Raw genomic sequence first — 7,276 nt, 5'->3', positions numbered from 1 at the left:
AGCTAAATTAACAGTACTCCCTGCAGTATACTTTCTGTAACATTTGACGAGGAGAACTGTCATCTAGACAGTGGGTAAACCTGATCCAGGAAAGCCCAAAGTTTCCCTCCTCCACCCCATTTAGTTTCTCCCAGAGGTCATTTTTCCTTTAACGCTAATATTGCTTTTTCTGGGACTATGTCACTTTGTGAACCAGCATACAACTTCACAAAAGCAGAAGTTGATCTGCTTTAGGACCAATAGCCTGTTCACCTTTTGCTGCAAATGCTCTTTGCTCCTATGAAGAACTCCAGAAGTTGGCAGTGCTGCCATCCTCTGTCCACTGTATGCACGCAGCTGTCCCACCCTCCCTGCATACAACTGCTTCTTTGTGCCATAAGATGTCATATAAACTTACTGAAAAAACAGACTATGTGTCTGAAAAATTATTTTTTAATTATATGAAACATGTCCAAAAGATACTTCCTGTATACAATGTACTTGAAAAACTTGAAAATATAAATAACAAAATCTAAAGCTGTACTTTATATAGATATATATGCATATATAAACATGTGTATTTACACACACTTTAGTAATATTACATCACTTTTCTCTCCCCCCCCCAACAAAAAACAGTTTAAGTAGAATGAATAGCATCGATTTGAGAAAGTATGATCCAACATCAGTTCCTCTCATAAATGCTTTTTATTCTTAGTACAAGGAAATATTTGCAGTCTGGAGACTATAAAACCCACTTGTAGTCAAAAGCAATTGAGCTGATTAGAGTTCTTTTCACATTCAGTAACAAATTGTTGAAAGCTTTATGCAGCTAGCAATACCTCTGTTGCTTATTGTCCTATAAACTGAAATGGTGACTGTCACCTACCCCCATACATTAGAAATGGTTTTAATATGTTTATATAAAGCTTAACACATTTTGAACATTATTCTGACAATGGGCTGCAATTTTAATATGACTTAAACACGCAGATTTCAAAGAGCTGAGACCAAGATATGGCCTTATAACACAAGCTTCTCACGTTTTCACTAGCCTGTTGCCCATCATGCTGCTGACTCTGCAATCCAAGTAGCCCATATAACGCCAAAGGGAGCATCTCAGCATTAAACACTACAAGCTTTGGCTTGAGCTATGCTGACCGTGGTCTTGCTTCATTTACATACCACTGCTAAGGTTTGCCTTTACCGCATCTTCTCATTTGTTTGCTTGATCCCAATTACAACTAAATTTAACATCAAAACTTAAACAATATGGCTCAGCCAAGTGAGCCACATGGAGCAACAATATAATCCAGCAGAACATGTTTAACTTAAGCCAAGAACACACAATTTGAATAATTAAATCTTCAGAAGACAGGATTCCATTTTCATTGTATTTATATTCTTGCTGCTTAATCAAACCCACATGGAAAGCATTGTGCTTAATGAAGCTACAAAATTAATATTTGAACAGGCCAGCCCATTCTTAAACCTACAGCTGAGCATCAGTTGAACAGGTTCCTCTAAAATCCTTTTTAACCAGCCTTTTATAAGAGAAATACCCTCAGACACTGGAGCCCACTTTCACTTTTCTCCCAACCTGACCCAAAACCGACTAAAGCTGTCACTGACCACTGGGCTTTGCCTCAATGTGCTGTTTCCTGCTTTTCAATTCTGTCTAGGACCTGGCTGACAGAGAACACATCACTTCAGAAATCAAAGTTATCATCATCCATGTATTTCCACAGTCACTTACACTGCTTTGTCCGAAACTTTTACCCCTCGAGACTCCTTGTTCAGCATTTTTTATGGGTATTGATTGTTTACTGCAAGGGTTAAGAACAGCTCTGCTTTCTTGGCAATGCTCCTCAGAGCCCTCCTCTTTCTCTCTGAAGAACACAGTTAATTATAGTTTGTTTTACAACACGGACTGCTCGAGCACTGTGGGTCCTCACTCGTTTAGCTTAGCTCAGCATGTTTGGAATAGTGGGTTTCTATGGTGTCATGAAAAGCCATGACAATCCAGAATTTTAAGTCCATTTTTATTTTCAACCAAATTAATGCACTGCACAAATTAAAACCGACATGCTGTGTAACTACTGTATTTTGTATTTCAGGTACATCTTCAATACCAAGATTTCTCAAGAGGCACAGGCTCCTTTCATGCAGTGTAATTACACATAAGGCTCCTGAATTAGTTTGGTCAATGTACAGTCTGGCAGTTTAAGTTTAACCTCTCCATGTGCGTAGCAGACCATGCTCAGGTGAACATCACATGCAAAGTTCAAAACAGAGCCTAAATCTCACTCCTTTGCCGACTTGCCTGGTCTCTTCTGCCCACCGCCCTCTGCCTTTTCCTCTTGCCGTTTCCACTTCTCATCTGGGCCGTCTCCACTTCCAGTCCTGCTCTGCTCCTCCAGCCTTTCCACCAGCACCTGCAGGAGAGCACAGTACCCTCCAGCCCCTGCAGCGACACAGCAATACTGTCCTGCAGATTTGCTCTTCAAGGCAAGGACCCTCACCTTTAGCAGCTACTCAGTGTGAAACGTACCCCTCGCCAAGGCAAGATGCGGGCTTTGTGCCTTAACAGCAATGGGGCACAAAGACATGCAACTCCCCGAAGGCTCAACACAAGCGACCTTGAAGAAGGGGCAGCTATTCCTGACCATTATTGGAAGCGATTGTGCTTACCTGGCGCTGCCTGATGAGGGGGAAGCACCAGCAGCTCCTTTAGCTGCTGCTGCAGCAGATCCTCACCTGATCCACACTTCTGCACTGGCAAAGTCTCCTCCCTCCCCAGGTAAAGTGTGACTCGCCTCGCACTGCTGAGATTCCCCCCAGCACGGCTCATTTCACCTGGTGAAGGGACAAGAGGGCAAGGAGCAGGGCGCACTGGCACCAGAGCCATTCGGTTAAGAGCCGCATCCGCACAAGCAATGCTTTGCCAGTCAATTGATATTACTGTACTGAAAAAGCCCCACGCAAAAAAATCTCTGAACTTCAGTGTTTCCTCTGGGAGGCCCAGCTAAAGAGCAAAAGCCACCACTTGTAACATATTAACAACCACCTGGGAAAGGGAAAAGTCCTCTTGATTACACAGACATTTAATTCTGCACTTTACTGCATACAAAAATTAAAGCAAGAAGGTGCCATCTTCCAGTGGGACACGACTTTTGTTTTCCACGCCCAAGCCTCACCTTGAGCTCAGTAACACACAGTCAAAACTATGTTTTACCTTACATTTCTTCTCAGATTAACGTTGATCTTTTGTAACTTCTTCTCCCCTCACGTGCTTTATCGATGAAAGAAACAGTGATGGGAGAATAAGCAGCAATGGCAACAACTGTGGGATGGGGAAAGGCAGCAGGAAAGGCAAAATCATTTTCTGAGTATATAGTTGGCGGGGCAGGGGGGAGGAGAAAAAAAAGTTAAACTGTGAGAGTTGACAGCTCTATCCACTTACTTTTCCCTAAACTGAGGGACAACCCTTTCTCTGCATCTTCTGGGGCAGCCCCTGAAGGATCTGCGCCAGTTGCAATTTTGGGACATGCTAATGGGAGTTGGGAGTAAGCATGGCTAAAGCGAAAGCGCTCAGTCAGATGGCTCTAGCAAATCTCTAAGATAGCTGTGAAGACAGTAGTTCAGGAAATGTTACACTACAGCTTCAGTTACTTCTAGTAAGACCACTAAAATAGCCATGCATGAGGTCACACACAGCTGTCTCACATCCCCTCTGCAAGCTGCTACAAGTACTTCATCTTAGTTTTGATGCCAGAGCCTCTGCTTTAAGTGCTTACAAAATATGATGATGTCTTCCAGACTGAACCTAAAGTCACTGTCTTGACTGTGAGCCATATCTCATACCCAGGAGTACTCTTCATGGTTGTGGGCTGTTTAACTTGCATGACGAAGCGATGTGTTGCAGCAGGGATGAGCAGTTGCAAGAGTAGAGCATGAGATTTGCTCCTGAAGCTTCTCAAATTATAGGGCTCTGGAAACAAGTTGAGTCTGCTCTGCCTGACTGCTATCAGCCTCCCCCTTGACTGAAATATGTGTCCACATTTCTTTACCAGTTTCCTCAGTGCGAGTATACTTTCCAGCCTTCTCCACTGCAGTTCCATCCATTTATTTGTGAAGTACTACCAGTTTCCTACAAGCTACTATTACTCTTGAGTTCTCACATTACCACTAGTATTAAAGTATTCCACTACTGGTTTTCTTAACTAGATCAGGGTACTAACTACAGGCAAGACGACGAAGAGCATTTATCTCCTGTAACTGTATTTTAACACCTCCTAAGTCATTTAGATGCCAAAATGCAGAGCATTAAACATCTGCTTACCCAAACATGACTACTCACACCAATTAAACACACCATTGCTGACTAATTTGAGTCTCTAGCACTGTTAATGTTCCCACAATTAGTACTCCTGTAGGTTACTACAAAACACTTTAAGGATTTTATTGCACAAGTGTCCCAACATTCAGTATTGAGACTTACTTTTATAAAAAACAGAAATATGTAATTTTACTACAGCACGAGAACCTTCACAAGAGCTCTGCAAGAGACCAGTCTTGGTGCAAGAATGCAATTTTCCATCAGAGAGAGTAAAAAACCACCCTGCACAAAAAGCCAGTATTGCATCACCGTTCGACCAAACTTAAATTAAATTGAGGACCATTCACCAGTAGTCTAATGCTGTTTATCCATAAAACACAGGACTTGGTATGCCCATTTCAGTACCTGATGCTGGTATAATTTAGCAAGCAATTACTTCTGTGTTGGCTACATGAAGCCAAGCTTCATCTCCCTCAATTTGCAGTTAATTAGAATGAGGTTTCAGTATAAGATCTCTAGCACTAGTATCTTAAATATAGGTTGAACTGCAGTGAGCACTTTATACCTATTCAATACCATTAGCACTAGTATTTCAGAAAATAAAACCCAGTGCTAGAAAAGGTTATTTCTAGAGTACAGTAAGCACAAGTAATGTGTGGATGAGATCCTAGGTTGGCTGCTACACACAGCAAAACAACAGCCTTGCTTGAACAGCATTTGCCAAGTTTTTGTAGCTTCCACTTCCCTCCCAAAATAAAACAGAACAACCTGAGATTGCTCAGTGGCTCCAATTTCCACTCATAAGGATTCGCCTACTCTTAGCTCGATGCTCTGTTTCTTCCAGGAGCAGCTTGGCCTGCCCAGGCTCCAGCTAAGGGGCAAATCCCACGCAGCAGCACACCACTTGCACCTCTTGGCAGCTGCCACCACTGCACCTCTCCTTGCACAGCCAGCGCCTGCGGCTGGAGGCCACGGCCTCGCATAGCTTGCTGACATGCCACGCAAAACACTCCTGTCCTGTTCTCCCAGGAATTAGGGAAAAGACCATCACTAATACCAGAAAAACAGATGAGATTCAAAAACCCGCTGAGATGAGCTGCAAACACACTACCCGCTCTAGGTTAGTTCCCATGGGACTGCAGTTTGAGTGGATCCAGCAAATTTTGGTGAATGTAGCTATGCAGGCAGCAGATAGATAAAAATGCCCCAGTGTCACTTGCTGCTTTTTGGAGTCAGCTCACGATTTTCTGTACTTTTTTCATTTGCATTTTATCACACAACTGCTGAAAGCCAGCAAGTTAACTTCTCTTTCTAGGAAAACAGGACAAGTTAATTCTATGAAAACAAATGTGCAAGACCTGTCCTTCTCATCTCTTTCTGCAGCATTTTTCGACTGGGCATTAGATTTTTGCTGAAAGCTTCACCAGCTCAAAATCAGCTGAAACAAGCATGTTCCTATATGAAGTACAACAGCATCTAAAGACTAACCAGCTGCAGGTTGGGCAGCTTGCCTTTAGGCCATGTTCTCCTGCGCTCTTGAATATCTTTCTGTCATATAACAAACTCAAGTGGTTGCCTTTTAACACGCACACTGCCTGGTCATCCCACCCAACAGCAAAAGATTTACTTAAATCTCAGCATTATGAGGAGATCCCGACCTTGAAAAGGCAGGAATGCATGGGATAACAGCTTTTATGCTAAATGTCTCTTTTTAAATTCCGAATTCAAACTTCTGCGCTTACATACAGGCATGAAACATGGACATACGACCATTTAGCTTCACCTTTCAAAATACTTGTCAGAAAACTCCTTTGCCATTCTACAGCTTGCGGATCAAGAAATAGCTTGGTATCGTTTCCTTTCCCTCTGCCCCTTTGTATACAGATTTCCAAATAGAAGGCCTGTTAATTTACTCCAAATGCTCATTTGCCACTCTCCCAATGGAAAAAGGTCCATAATTTGAGTAAATATTTAGAGTTTTAAGAAGCACCAAAAAACATAGAAACAATTTAGAGCTGTGTTGCCTAAAAGAAAAGCAGAAGACGCCAAGAAAACATTGGAAGATAAGTTATTTTAATACAGTCATACAGTTTGGCATTCAGACTTTATTTTAAATAGCATCACTAATTCTTCTTGTTCAATCAAGACAATGCAGGAATTAGAAACAATATGACTCTTAAACGGTTAGTCAAAACTCATCTCCCACTCAAAGCCCCCAGTACTATTGCCTCAAACTTTCTTTAAAACGTTCCACACAAGAGTCAGCATACAACAAAATCTGTGTGTATGACATGCTACTTTTGGTGCATGTTTCCATATAACCAAATGTTATAATGAAGCATCAAAGTTCAAATGCCAAAGGACTATCAGAACTCATGTATTAGACTACCATGACAAGAATAAAGCACAAAATCTTAAGTGTTAAGCTTTTTTCTAGTCCTACCTAGAGGTCACCTGACTTCCTGCTATCGAAGCACAAGTGTCACCAAAAGGTCACCATCAGAGTATTACTTGTAGGACAGGAGGTGCAACATGTGCACTTGCAGCAAGGACAAATGAAGGGCTACCAGAAGGCCAAACTTTACTCACCTTGCCTTCACAACAACTCAGCTTGACTACAGCAGGACTAAGCAAGTAGTAAATTGGCTCAGGCTGAAACATGTTGGGAGAAAGCAGGTGAACTCTATTTCCCACTGCAGCTAGATTGCCAAATGCTGCAACATCCAGCCCAGTGCAAGAGACCAGTATTTGGTCCCCCTATCCTGGTCTGCACTTACACTGAACTAAGTGAAGATCCAAACATGTTATATTTATTCTGACAGAGTAAGTATATGCACAAGTCTGTTTTTTCAAAACAGTAAGAACCTACAGAGGTTTATCCACCACCTCTGAGCATCTAAGCAAGAAACTTTTTTAAGATCTCCTGCACTCAAAAAGGCTATAAAAGAGTACAAAAAT

General features: G+C 42.0%; 1 long non-coding RNA gene across 1 annotated transcript; it reads right to left on the bottom strand.

The window, feature by feature from the left end:
- Positions 1–416: 416 nt before the first annotated feature.
- Positions 417–3,648, bottom strand: LOC112985314 (uncharacterized). The gene is made up of 2 exons (XR_003259728.2): positions 2,671–3,648; positions 417–2,414 (listed from the first exon to the last, which is right to left on the bottom strand). It is a non-coding gene; the product is annotated as an uncharacterized LOC112985314 (long non-coding RNA).
- Between the last annotated feature and the right edge of the window lie 3,628 nt (positions 3,649–7,276).

Source organism: Dromaius novaehollandiae, chromosome 2 (genome assembly GCF_036370855.1).
Source record: "Dromaius novaehollandiae isolate bDroNov1 chromosome 2, bDroNov1.hap1, whole genome shotgun sequence".
Classification (NCBI taxonomy): domain Eukaryota; kingdom Metazoa; phylum Chordata; class Aves; order Casuariiformes; family Dromaiidae; genus Dromaius; species Dromaius novaehollandiae.
The sequence above is the reverse complement of the archived record's forward strand: the minus strand, read 5'-3'. Positions and strand labels throughout refer to the sequence as shown.